We start from the raw sequence: 13127 nt of genomic DNA, 5'->3' as shown, positions 1-13127 counted from the left end.
CTAACTAATAAGCTATCTTCCCGGACTGGCCTCTAGTTATGACTTCTGCCACTCGGGATGAAAGCAACCCTTTATTTCATGAATCTGTCGTCCTACATGAACGAGGTTCAAAGACAAGGGAAAGAGAAATTGGACCTGGAGGATGAAAAGAACTGGAACCAGTGGACAGGACCAGCTTCGGGGCTATGAACTCAGGTGGTCCCGGAACTCAGAAGGGCCCCTAACTCGAAACAGCCCTGAACGTGGTTACCTAGTTGCATGCACAGCTGTCACTGTCTTTAGATTCTAAATAACTTTTGAACAAGGGGCTCCCTATTTTCATTTTGCACTGGGCCCCACCCACGATGCAGCCAGTCCTGCTGCTGGTGGATATAAGTTGCACGCAGCAGATTCCAGATCCACATGGAGAAAGGTTTCTTTTTTCGTGCAGAGCGGTTGAATTGTGTCCAATTGCGACCTACATCTTTGGTGCATATATTCATGCCAACGCGGCTACACAGCAGAGATGTTGTAGAGATAATTTACTCTTCAGGTAGAGGGTTAGCCTAGGTCATCTCCCCAGAACGATCCACATCTTTCAGTCGTGACAGCATCTCAGATGACAGCAAACTGCCTCCTGTGACCAGTCCTTTGCGGCCGAGGATTTTAACCAGGGGTGTGGACCAGAATCACTTGGCTGAGATGTTTTTCAAGATAAATGTGCCCAGCCTTTACTCAAAACATTGACTCCAAATCTTTTTTTAAATTTTTAATTTATTTATTTTTGGCTGTGTTGGGTCTTCGTTGCTGCGCACGGGGCTTTCTCTAGTTGCGGCGAGCGGGGGCTACTCTTCCTTGCGGTGAGCGGGCTTCTCATTGTGGCGGCTTCTCTTGTTGCGGAGCATGGGCTCTAGGCACGTGGTCTCCAGTAGTTGTAGCACGCGGGCTCAGTAGTTGTGGCTCCCAGGCTCTAGAGCGCAGGCTCAGTAGTTGTGGCCCACGGGCTTAGTTGCTCCGCAGCATGTGGGATCTTCCCGGACCAGGGCTCGAACCCGTGTCCCCTGCACTGGCAGGCGGATTCTTAACCACCGCGCCACCAGGGAAGTCTCTTGACTCCAAATCAAGGGACTTGAGTGTGACTGGGATGCCGATCTTTGGAAATGCTCTCCTGGTGACTTTTAAAGGCACCCCTGATTAAGGACCACTCCTAACACAGAGGCTGTCTACGGCTCCTGTCCATCTAGACCCCACTTAAAAGGCATACAGCGCTTTGTTCAGTGGGAAGGGAGTACTGGGCACAGATACCAAGTTGAAGCTCATCAGTTCTTAGATCTTTCGTCCTGTGGCGAAATTACTGCTACACTGAACCTGCCCTGCCTCTAACATCTCAACTATCCAAACCCCCGAACGACTCAACAAAATAGGAAATGACCCCAAAACTTAAAAGGAAGATAGACCCAAAGAAAGAGCATATTTGATCAGTGCCCTCTTCACCACCTCTTTGCCACAAAAAAGCCAGAAAACCCTCTGCCTTATCATCCTATAGACCTTTCCTCCTTCAAGTTTCTTCATTATAATAACATCCTCCTGCAATGGATTAACAGAGTCATGTTGCACGGGTTAACAGAATCCTGCAGGGTCTCCAGAAATAGCCTAGAACTATAGACAACTGAATAGAGCAGGCGGAGGTAAAAGTTGGCCAGCTTAGTTACCCCAACCTACATCATCTCAGCAAACTCAGGTGTCTACCCACTGCCGTATATGAGCAGCCACCATGTTAGAGTTTTGTCTCCTTCCAGAAAAACGCAAACAATGTTTTAACGCTAACGGCCACCTGCTGTGCTTTTCTTTAATGTGATTTGAAACAGTACCGTTGCAAATTACATGAATCATCTCTAAGTTTAGAAATCGGCTCCTAATACTCACTGCCTGTTCTGAATGGTAAATAACGTTTTCCGGTTTTCATGTGAGAATCTCTGCCAGGAACCTCTTAACTTGATGCCTTGTGATCCTTGAGAGGTGAGCATGAAACTACTTGCTACACGTCGCAGACACACAGAGACCCTGTCTGCTTGCTGCAAAACAACAAATGGTTTAGTCAATTCTATGTAAAAATAAAAAGTCTCCCTGGACCATGTGAAACAGTGGCTTGTAACTTGGAAGGTGTTATGGACTGGATGTCTGTGTCCCCCTAGTATGTACATCTTGAAGCCCTAAGCTTCAGTGTGATGGTATTTGGAGGCGGGGGTTTTGGGAGGTAATTAGATGAGGTCATGAGGGTGGGGTCCCCATGATGGGATTAACACCCTTGTAAGGAGAGACACAGAGAGCTTGCTCTCTCTCTCTCCACCATGTGAGAACACAGTGAGAAGGCAGCCGTCTGCAAGCAAGGAGGAGGGCTCTCACCAGGAACCAGATTGGCGGGCACCCTGATCGTGGGCTTCCCAGCCTCTAGAACTGTGAGAAGTAAATGCCTGCTGTTTATGTGAGGTTATGGCTACTGCAGGCAGTGAGTTACCTGGAGCTAAGGCTTAAAGTGGGAGCTTCTTACAGAAAATTGCAGAGGAGAGTTTAAAAGAAGTCAGAGAAATGAGCAGAAATAAGCACGAGTCCTAGTAAAGGAAGCCAGAAAGGGATGCTAAAAGGGACCCCCAAAACTCATGAGGCCAGAATCTGGAGCCATGGAGATAACAGCGAGGGCCACACGTTGACAGTGAACTACAGAACATTTCCTGTCATGGCTGGCCTTCTAAAGGGCCAAAGACGAAACAATAGTCTCTTAGAGTCTGACCCACCCACTGAAGTTGGTGAGATTGCCCTACTCTAGCATGTTATGGTTCTCTGCTTCTTTCCACATTCTAACACATTCACACACATGCAGGCACATATACACACACAGTGTCCCCACTACGTTTGACAGAGCTATGAAGTGCCTTGGTTTCACACACTGCACATCTGTCACCAAGACAGACCTTCAGAGAAATCTCTCCATTCTTCTCCTGATGACCCGACAGTTAGTCCCCAAATCCTGGCACTCATCACCACACGGTAGCAGGGTGGCCACTCAGGGCTGTTGGACATACACTCTCGGGGCCATGTCCACATACATCACTGAGGTAATCAGCACCTTTTCTGCAGTCCTGTTCCCTGATGCCTGTCCTTCGGTCATTGACCTTAACAATGTCAACAGTGCTCACAACTCCAAGCCTCAATTAACTCACAAGGCAGGCTGCCCTCAGAGACGGGAGCCGTCAGGCCGTAACTCAGCCTGGGCACCCACAGTCTGAACTGGATTGTCCCCACCAGTAGGGAGAGCTTGGAGAAAAGCAGAAAGACAAAAGGTACTGGCCTTCCATGCAGCTGTTGTACCAACCTGGTGCCACTATAGCCAGATGGACAGTAAAATACTTCCTGAAGTGATGTGATCATTTGCGGCCACATGTCATAAAAATATAACTAAAACAGTAGAACCAAGGAATAACGATTATCAAAGATTACCTGCTGCCTTAGAAAACTGAGGGACAATTGGAATAGCCTCTGGGTGAATGTCACCCATGCTGATGCACTGGGCTGGACCCCTCATCATTGATCTCTGACCCTCTGAGGAAGCTCACAAGCAATCTTAGTATTCTGATTTTACACATAAGAAAACCAGGTTCAGAGACTAGTTTGGCCAGCACCCTGATCGTGGACTCTGCAGCCTCCTGAACTGTGAGAAGCAAATGCCTGTTGTTTAATGAGGTTATGGCTAGGGCAAGCAGTGAGTTACCCGGAACTAAAGCTAAAAATGGGAGCTTCTTACAGAAAATTGCACCCCAACGTTCATTGCAGCACTAGTCTCGATAGCCAGGACATGGAAGCAACCTAAATGTCCATCAACAGAGGAATGGATAAAGAAGATGTGGTACATATATACAGTGGAATACTACTCAGCCATAAAAAAGAACGAAATAATGCCAATTGCAGCAACATGGATGGACCTTGAGATTCCCATAGGTGAAGTAAGTCAGAGAAAGACAAATGTTATATGATATCGCTTAAATGTGGAATCTAAAAAAAGGGTACAAACGAACTGAACTACAAAACTGAAATAGAGTTACAGATGTAGAAAATAAACTTATAGTTACTGGGGGGTAAGCAGAGAGGAGGGATAAATTGGAAGATTGGGACTGACACATACACACTACTATACATAAAATACATAACTAATAAGGACCTACTGTACAGCACAGGGAACTCTACTCAGTACTCTGTAGTGGCCTATATGGGAAAAGAATCTAAAAAAGAGTGGATATATGCATTTATATAACGGATTCACTTGGCTGTGCACCTGAAACTAGCACAACTTTGTAAATCAATTATACCCCAATAAAATTTTTTAAAAAAGAAAATCGCAGGGCTTCCCTGGTGGCGCGGTGGTTGCGAGTCCGCCTGCCAATGCAGGGGACATAGGTTCGTGCCGCGGTCTGGGAAGATCCCACATGCCACGGAGTGGCTGGGCCCGTGAGTCATGGCCGCTGAGCCTGCACGTCCGGAGCCTGTGCTCTGCAACAGGAGAGGCCGCGGCAGTGAGAGGCCCGCGTACCGCAAAAATAGAAAAAAAAAAAAAAAAAGAAAATAGCAGAGTAGAAGGTTAAAAGAAGTCAGAGAAATGGGCAGAAATAAGCAACTTGCCCTGGATTGCACATTCAATAAATGGCCAAACTGAGTTTTTGAACCCATGACTATTGTGGTGGACAGAATAATGTCCCTCAAAGTCATTCACATCCTAGCCCATGAAACCTGTGAATATGTTCCCATAGCAAAAGGGAACTAAGGTTGCTAATCAGCTGACTTTAAAATAGGGAGATTATCCTGAATTATCTGAGTGGGCTCTGTGTAACCACAAGAGCCCTTAGATGTGGAAGAGGGAGGCAAAGAGTCAGGGTCAGAGTGATGTGATTCGATAAGCACTCCACCAGCCACTGCTAGCTTTGAAGATGGAGGAAGGGACCGTGAGCCAGGCAGCCTCTAGAACCTGGAAAAGGCAAGAACACAGGTTCTCCCCTAGAGCTTCCAGGAGGAATACAGCCCCTCTGACACCCTGCTTTAACCCAGTGAGACCCAAGTCAGACATGTATCTTGCCAGAACGGTAAGATAATAAATTCATGTTGTTTCAGGTTACTACGTTTGTGGTGATGTGTTACAGCAGCCAGAGAAGACCAGTACTAGCACCCAAGTCTAAAGTGTTTTTCTCTTCATTATGACCACAGTTAGTTTTCTATGACTGCACAACAGATGACCACAAACTTGAGAGCCTAACAGCAGCTTTACCTCCCAGTCTCGTAGGTCAGACGTCTCGCAGCACGGATGGGTTCTCTGCTCAGGATCCTTCAAGGTCAAACCCAAGGTGATGGCTGGCTGTGTTCCTTTCTGGAGGCTCTGGGGAAGAATCTGTTATCCAGCTCATTCAGGTTCTTGGCCGTATTCAGCTCCTGGCAGTTGTTGGACTGAGATTCTCAGTTCCTTACTGGCTCTCGGCTCCTAGAGGCCACCTGCATTCCTTACCATGTGGTCCCTTCCATAGTCAACACCAGCGGCAGAGAAGCTGCTTCGCATGGTGTCCCTCTCACTTCAGGAAGGGCTCAGACTCAGGCCCACCCAGATAATCTTCCTACTGATTAAACTCAACTGATCAGGGGTGTGAATTACAGGCAGACCTCATTTTATTGTGCTTGACAGATACTGCGTTTTGTACAAAGTAAAAGTTTGTGGCGACCCTGCAAGTCTATCAGTGCCATTTTTTCCAACAACGTTTGCTCACTTCGTGTCTCTGGGTCACATTTTGGCAATTCTCTCAATGTTTCAAGCTTTATCATTAATATCGTATTTGTTATGGTGATCCGTGATCAGGGATCTTTGATGTTACTGTGATTCACTGAAGGCTGATGGTTATTACATTTTTTTTATCCATAAAGCATTTTTTAATCAAGATATGTACATTGTTTTTTAGACATAATGCCATTGTACACTTAATAGACTACACTATAGTGTAAACATGACTTTTATATTCACCAGGAAACCAAAAAATTTCTATGACTCACTTTATTGTGATACTCACTTTATTGCGCTGGTCTGGAAACGAAAGCACCATATCTCCAAGGTCTGCCTGTACATCTGCAAAATCCCTTTGTCATATAAAGTAGCAGAACTATGGGGATAATATCCCATCACACTCAGGCCCCACCCATACCCAAAAGGAGGGAATTATGCACCAGAGGGTGGAAATCTTGGGGGGCACCTTGGAATTCTGCCTACGACAAACATGTATTAGCATATATCAGCTGAGTTCACCATGCTTTACTCCATTGCCTTTCCAAGTGAACCACAAAAAACTTAAAAAAAAACGCCCGAAGTCAACATTGCCTTGCCTACCAACCCCATTCCACACCCAAATCTCCCACTGTTTTCTCTCTGTGTTTATAGCACTATGCATGCACCGTGTTAGAAACTGAATAATGTTAAGAGCTAACTTTTACTGAGCCCCAGGTTCTGGTCTAAGAAACATGTATCCCCCAAAATCTGTGAGGTGAGTATTAATACCACTCCAATTTTACAGGTGATAAAACTGAGGCACGGAGAGGTTAAGTAACACAATTGCTCTTAATTATGGGGCAGAGCCGGGATTAAAAAGCAGGTCATGTAGTTCCAGAGCCAAGCTCTTCACATGTTGCTAGTTTCTTAGCAGGAAGAGGAACCCTGGAGGACGCTTATATTTGTGGATCTGGGGTTGACCACACTGACTCTGGGAATTTCTCCAGTGTGAATATTTTGTTCCTCCTTTCAGAAACAAACAAGCTCACAGCATGTTCTAAGAAGCCCAGGGAGTAAGGGGAAGATTTGACATAGCCATATCTCCAAATCCAATGAAGAGATACCTCCACCCCCCACCTCCTGCCCCCAGTTCCAGGCAGGAAAAGTACAGGGACATCTGGTCACACACTTTTAGCAAAAGCCAGCTGTGTGTCACCCCACACCAACCACACTGTGAGTGCAAAGGGGAGCACAGAAGAGGCAGCAGGGATTTTGCTAACAAATAATGTGTGTGCCTCCCTCCCACACAGAAGGTGGGACCATGTCAGGAACCAGTGTGACCATGTGCTTTTCCAGAGCTATGGTTTCATCATCTTTCTTAGGGCCCCTGGTATACTTAATCTATAGAGAATATATTTAGAAATTAATCTTTTGCTGTGCAGGGACAATCCTGGTGCTGTACTAGTAAGAGCTCCCCTGTTTAGACCTGGGTTGGACTTTCAGTCTGAGGGCAGGTGCTATGCCCTGCTTTTCTTTTTATCATCCTCTGTATCAGACTTAATAGGGGCTCAATAAAATTTGTTGTTGGTAGGTTGACGTTGTTCTCAAGGGCCACAGACCCTCCATGCTGCACGTCCTGTTTTTGACAGCTGTAGTCATGTCTGTCTAGATGGAAGCATCTGCTTTGCTCTGCGGGGTCCTAGAGCCATAAGCCCTCGTCTCCCCTCCCCTTAGTGACTCCCTGTTCTCGGGCAGTGGCCGTGGCACCTCAGCCTTGTGAGAAGCATTAAAATCTCAGTGTGCTTTTGACGCTACATCTGACGATGACTTTGTTCCACTTCAGCAGATCTTATGGGATGGGCAGGCACCCAAAGGAATCCATGAGACTCTTCCAGCAGCAAATTGTTTCAAACTATACACGCTCCCTACCCTCATTATTTCCATTACAGCCCAATGTGGGAGATTGACACAGGGAGGGTCACCATTTGTAAAAATTTCTGTCGTGGTACTGAGTCAGTCTCAGCAACCTCACCCCCGCCCCATGCACACACACACAGACACAGCACCAGGCTGATTATACTAGAATCATGCCAGTGATCATTATTAACAAACAGAGAGCTGACACTTCATTCCCGCAAAGGTCAGAATGGAAATTCAATTTAGGAATCTGCGTTGTATCCATCTTCACAGAACAATCTGAAGAGAAACCGTTGAATTTTCTTGGCCTTAAATTACTTTTGAAAATGAGCTTAGTTGGTAGCCAGCATTCTGAATTCATTCAATTGCTATTTTAAAAAATAGTCCCTTTGTCACCTTAACTAAATTGAACTTTTCTTTTTTAAAAGAAAGCTTATTTTCCAGGAGCACCTAAGTTTCCAGAGTTCAGTTAAGATTCCATATAACGTTTCCACCCCCTCTGTGAGTCCCAGATATTTAATGTTTTTAAGATTTAATGGATGTAACTCGCTAAGCAAATTGGGTATGTTTGGCTCCCTGTTTCTTCCTGGTGGTAGAGGTTACTGGCTGCCTTCCAATATCTTTTCTCTCCTTCTTTCCTAAGAAGCTAAGTTCTCATTGCATTATCTGGAATGCAGATGTGATACTGGAGCTCTAACCGCCATATTGGAACAAGAGGAAAAGGGTCACACACTAGAGATGGCAGATGGAGTCTGGAGCCTGATAACTTGGAGAAGCCACCGCTCCAGCCCTGGACTACCATATCCAGGCTACCTTAGCTTTAGAGAGAAAGAGTCTTCTACTTTTCTCAAGCCACTCTAATGTTGGAGTTTTCTATTACCTGCAGGCAGTTCTAATAACAACTGATCCAAATGATAACTTCAAGCATGCCTTCCAGCTTAGATATTCTAGAATTCCAATGTGTTTTTTCTTATTTTACCCTTGGCTTATCATCACATATCAGGTAAAATTAAGCTCAGAGAGGTTAAGTGTCTTGGCTAAGATGCCACAAGAACGGAACCTGGGTCTTTTCTGACAAGTAGGTCTTGTGTTTACCAATGCCTCTGGTGATAAAAAGCTTCAAATGTCAACCCACAAACACATTACCATTCATCTTGACATCAACTCCCCTAATGCTTTTGCATTTGGTTTTTTAGAAAAATGCAGCTTGCTAAAAGCTAAATGATCAGAGCACACCATCAACTAGAATAGCACTCAATGGTATTCCCAGCCATCATTTCTCTTCCGTTAAACTGGTGTGCATCGATTGCCTAGTCTAGAGAATTATGACAATCAATAACTTTCTTCAGAGACATAGTGGGTGAGCCTAAAGAAATTAGCTTATTTTGTAGTGGATAGAAACAAGATGTCAATCAAACCCCTTAAACCTGACCTCAAGTAAGTACAGATGCCAATACGAGAAAAATCTAAGTCATAACTGCCAAAGTCACCCTGATGGGAGAAGACCAGCGCTCACACGCTGACTAGCCGTGAAGAGGGCATGAGACACAGGATGCCTTGTCATGGTAAGACCTCCTGTCCTGTGGGACACCTCAGAGGACCACCCAGGAGCTCTCCGTCCCCACTGCCACACCTGATGACATAATCCATGCTCTGATAACCACTACTGATGAACAAGTTACCCCAAAACTTAGTAGCTTAAAACAACCATTTCTCACAATTTTGGTGATCAGGAATTTGGGAGATGCTCAACCGGAAAGTTCTAGCTTGGGATCTCTCATGTGGTTGCTTTCAGATGCTGGCTGGGGCTGCCGTCATAGCAAGGCTTGATGCGCCTGGACGTTCAAGATGGTGCATGCGCATGGCTGACAGTTAATGCCAGCTGCCACCTGGGATCAACTAAACACCTACACATGGCCTCTCCAGCATGAGGGTCTCAGCGTAGTCAGACTTATGTGACAGATGTCTTTCCCCAGAGAACCATGAGGAAACTTAATGGCCTTTGGTGAGCCAGCCTCAGAAGCTGTAGGCCGTCACTTCACTGCATTCTCTTGGTTGAGGTAGTGTCTTAGTTGTATCAGCCCATCCAGATTCAAGGTGAGGGGATTTAGACCCCATTTCTCAATAGGAGCAGTATCAAAAACTTGCAGTCTTTTTCTGACATCTCTTTGCAGACCAAAGTTGGGGCGAGGGGGCGTGAATGGGTTCCAAAGTAGAGAAACAAGGGAATGGACTTTGAAAAAATGTGCGCTTAAGCTGAAGGGCTTTGTTTCTCACAGTGCTCTGGTGTTCTTCCAAGGGCTTTTCCTTATTTCCTCCTCGGCTTCAGCATATACTCTGCTCTGGTGTGTCCATTAACTCCGGTCCCACTTGACCGTGCTTTGGTAACCTGTCATGGTTCCCCAGGCCCTCCAACCCATGTCACTCATCTTCCCTCTGTGTAGCACAGGCCCATTACTCAGCTCCAGGTGGGACATCTCTCTCCTTCAGACAGGCCACCGTCTTAGTAAAGCCTGCCTTCAATGTGTCTTCAAAGCAGAAAGTGAAGTAGACCCCGAATGCAAGGCAGAAAGAGTATTAGAAAGTCTTTGTCAGGCTGTCAGAGTCCATACTGCTTTGCCAGGTAGAATGCATGTAGGAACCAGAGGAGCAGCAAAGAAATTCCATCTTCACTGAGACGTCAGTGCATAGAAGGGACAGACAACATGCAGGCAGAATTCAAGGACATCCTGTGATTGCCCCATGCGGCTAGAAGTTACAACCTCTGTGTGAATGACATCCCCTCCAGGGTTAGACTTTGGCTTCTGAGTCCCCACCTTGATCATCCCCTTGCCTCCATTTCCAGACTCACCTCCCACCACCTACCAAGTTCTCCACGCTCTACCAAACAGAAACAGAATGACTTGCCAAATCAGAACCGTGCACAAGGAAGGAAGGATCAGAGAAGCTGTGTTCCCAGAGAAGCTCAAAATTCCCCTGCGTTAAACAGAACCTTCAAAAAGCCCAAGGCTGGGTTCACACAGTACCAAAATACTTCAATGTGCTCATCCATTTGTCCCTCCAGTGCATTGGGGGTATGCGGTGGGAGGAGTGAGAACACCAGGGAAGGCTGGCAAGCTAAGTTAGCAGTTTGCCTTTCTTCAAACAAATACAATTGAACAAAATCCTTGATGCTCAATATTAAAGTTTATCACAAATAAAGAAGTATTGCTCTACAAAACATAGATGACACTGTCAGTACTCTGCCCAGATCCCCTTGGATCCTTTTGATTTTTCTTTGTGCCTCCACCCTGGCTTCTGGATTCCTCTGTTTGAAATAGCCAGCACTTGCAGCTCTTATCACAAGATGTCGGTGGGCTACCAGAGGTGCCCACCTGGACAGAGAGTGGGTCTGCCTAGGAGCTTACACCCACCCCCACGCCAGAGGGCTCTCAGCCAGAGGCTGGAAAGTGTGGGAGAATGAAAGCCCAGTTTACCGCCTCAAGACAGGACCAACTCCGAGGTGTATTTCACACTCCAGAACTCCCCTGAGGAATCAGGCCGGGACTTTGCTTGAAATTGCACCCCTGTGTAGTTCCTTCCCCTTCCCTGCTTTGATTCCCCTATTTCCTTACTGATTCCCCCAGGGGCACATCCCCGATAAATTATGTGCACAACATAGAGAATCCTAAAGATGCTACGAGAAAACTACTAGACCTAATCAATGAATTTGGTAAAGTAGCAGGATACAAAAGTAATGCACAGAAATCTCTTGCATTCCTATACACTAATGATGAAAAATCTGAAAGTAAATTAAGGAAACACTCCCATTTACCATTGCAACAAAAATAAAATACCTAGGAATAAACTTACCTAAGGAGATAAAAGACCTGTATGCAGAAAACTATAGGACACTGATGAAAGAAATTAAAGATTATACAGACAGATGGAGATACACCATGCTTTCAGACTGGAAGAATCAACATTGTGAAAATGATTATACTACCCAAAGCAATCTACAGATTCAATGCAATCCCTATCAAACTACCACTGGCATTTTTCACAGAACTAGAACAAAAAATTTCACAATTTGTATGGAAACACAAAAGACCCCGAATAGCCAAAGCAATCTTGAGAAAGAAAAACGGAGCTGGAGGAATCAGGCTCCCTGACTTCAGACAATACCACAAAGCTACAGTAATCAAGACAGTATGGTACTGGCACAAAAACAGAAATATAGATCAATGGAACAGGATAGAAAGCCCAGAGATAAACCCACGCACATATGATCACCTTATCTTTGATAAAGGAGGCAAGAATATACAATGGAGAAAAGACAGCCTCTTCAATAAGTGGTGCTGGGAAAACTGGACAGCTACATGTACAAGAATGAAATTAGAACACTCCCTAACACCATACACAAAAATAAACTCAAAATGGATTAAAGACCTAAATGTAAGGCCAGACACTATCAAACTCTTAGAGGAAAACATAGGCAGAACACTCTACGACATCAATCACAGCAAGATTCTTTTTGACCCACCTCCTAGAGAAATGGAAATAAAACCAAAAATAAACAAATGGGACCTAATGAAACTTAAAAGCTTTTGCACAGCAAAGGAAACCATAAAGAAGACCAAAAGACAACCCTCAGGATGGGAGAAAATATTTGCAAATGAAGCAACTGACAAAGGATTAATCTCCAAATTTACAAGCAGCTCATGCAGCTCAATATCAAAAAATCAAACAACCCAATCCAAAAATGGGCAGAAGACCTAAATAGACATTTCTCCAAAGAAGATATACAGACAGCCAACAAACACATGAAAGGATGCTCAACATCACTAATCATTAGAGAAATGCAAATCAAAACTACAATGAGATATCATCTCACACTGGTCAGAATGGCTATCATTAAAAAATCTACAAACAATAAATACTGGAGAGGGTGTGGAGAAAAGGGAACCCTCTTGCACTGTTGGTGGGAATGTAAATTGATACAGCCACTATGGAGAACAGTATGAAGGCTCCTTAAAAAACTAAAAATAGAACTAGCATATGACCCAGCAACCCCACTCCTGGGCATATACCCTGAGAAAACAATAATTCAAAAAGAGTCATGTACCACAATGTTCATTGCAGCTCTATTTACAATAGCCAGGACATGGAAGCAACCTAAGTGTCCATCAACAGATGAATGGATAAAGAAGATGTGGCACATGTATACAGTGGAATATTACTCAGCCATAAAAAGAAACGAAATTGAGTTATTTGTAGTGAGGTGGGTGGACCTAGAGTCTGTCATACAGAGTGAAGTAAGTCAGAAAGAGAAAAACAAACACCGTATGCTGACACATATATATGGAATCTAAAAAAAAAAAAAAAATGGTCACGAAGAACCTAGGGGCAGGACGGGAATAAAGACGCAGACCTACTAGAGAATGGACTTGAGGACACG

This window comes from Stenella coeruleoalba (genome assembly GCF_951394435.1).
Source record: "Stenella coeruleoalba genome assembly, chromosome: 15".
NCBI classification, from domain to species: domain Eukaryota; kingdom Metazoa; phylum Chordata; class Mammalia; order Artiodactyla; family Delphinidae; genus Stenella; species Stenella coeruleoalba.
Note: the sequence above shows the minus strand (reverse complement) of the source record.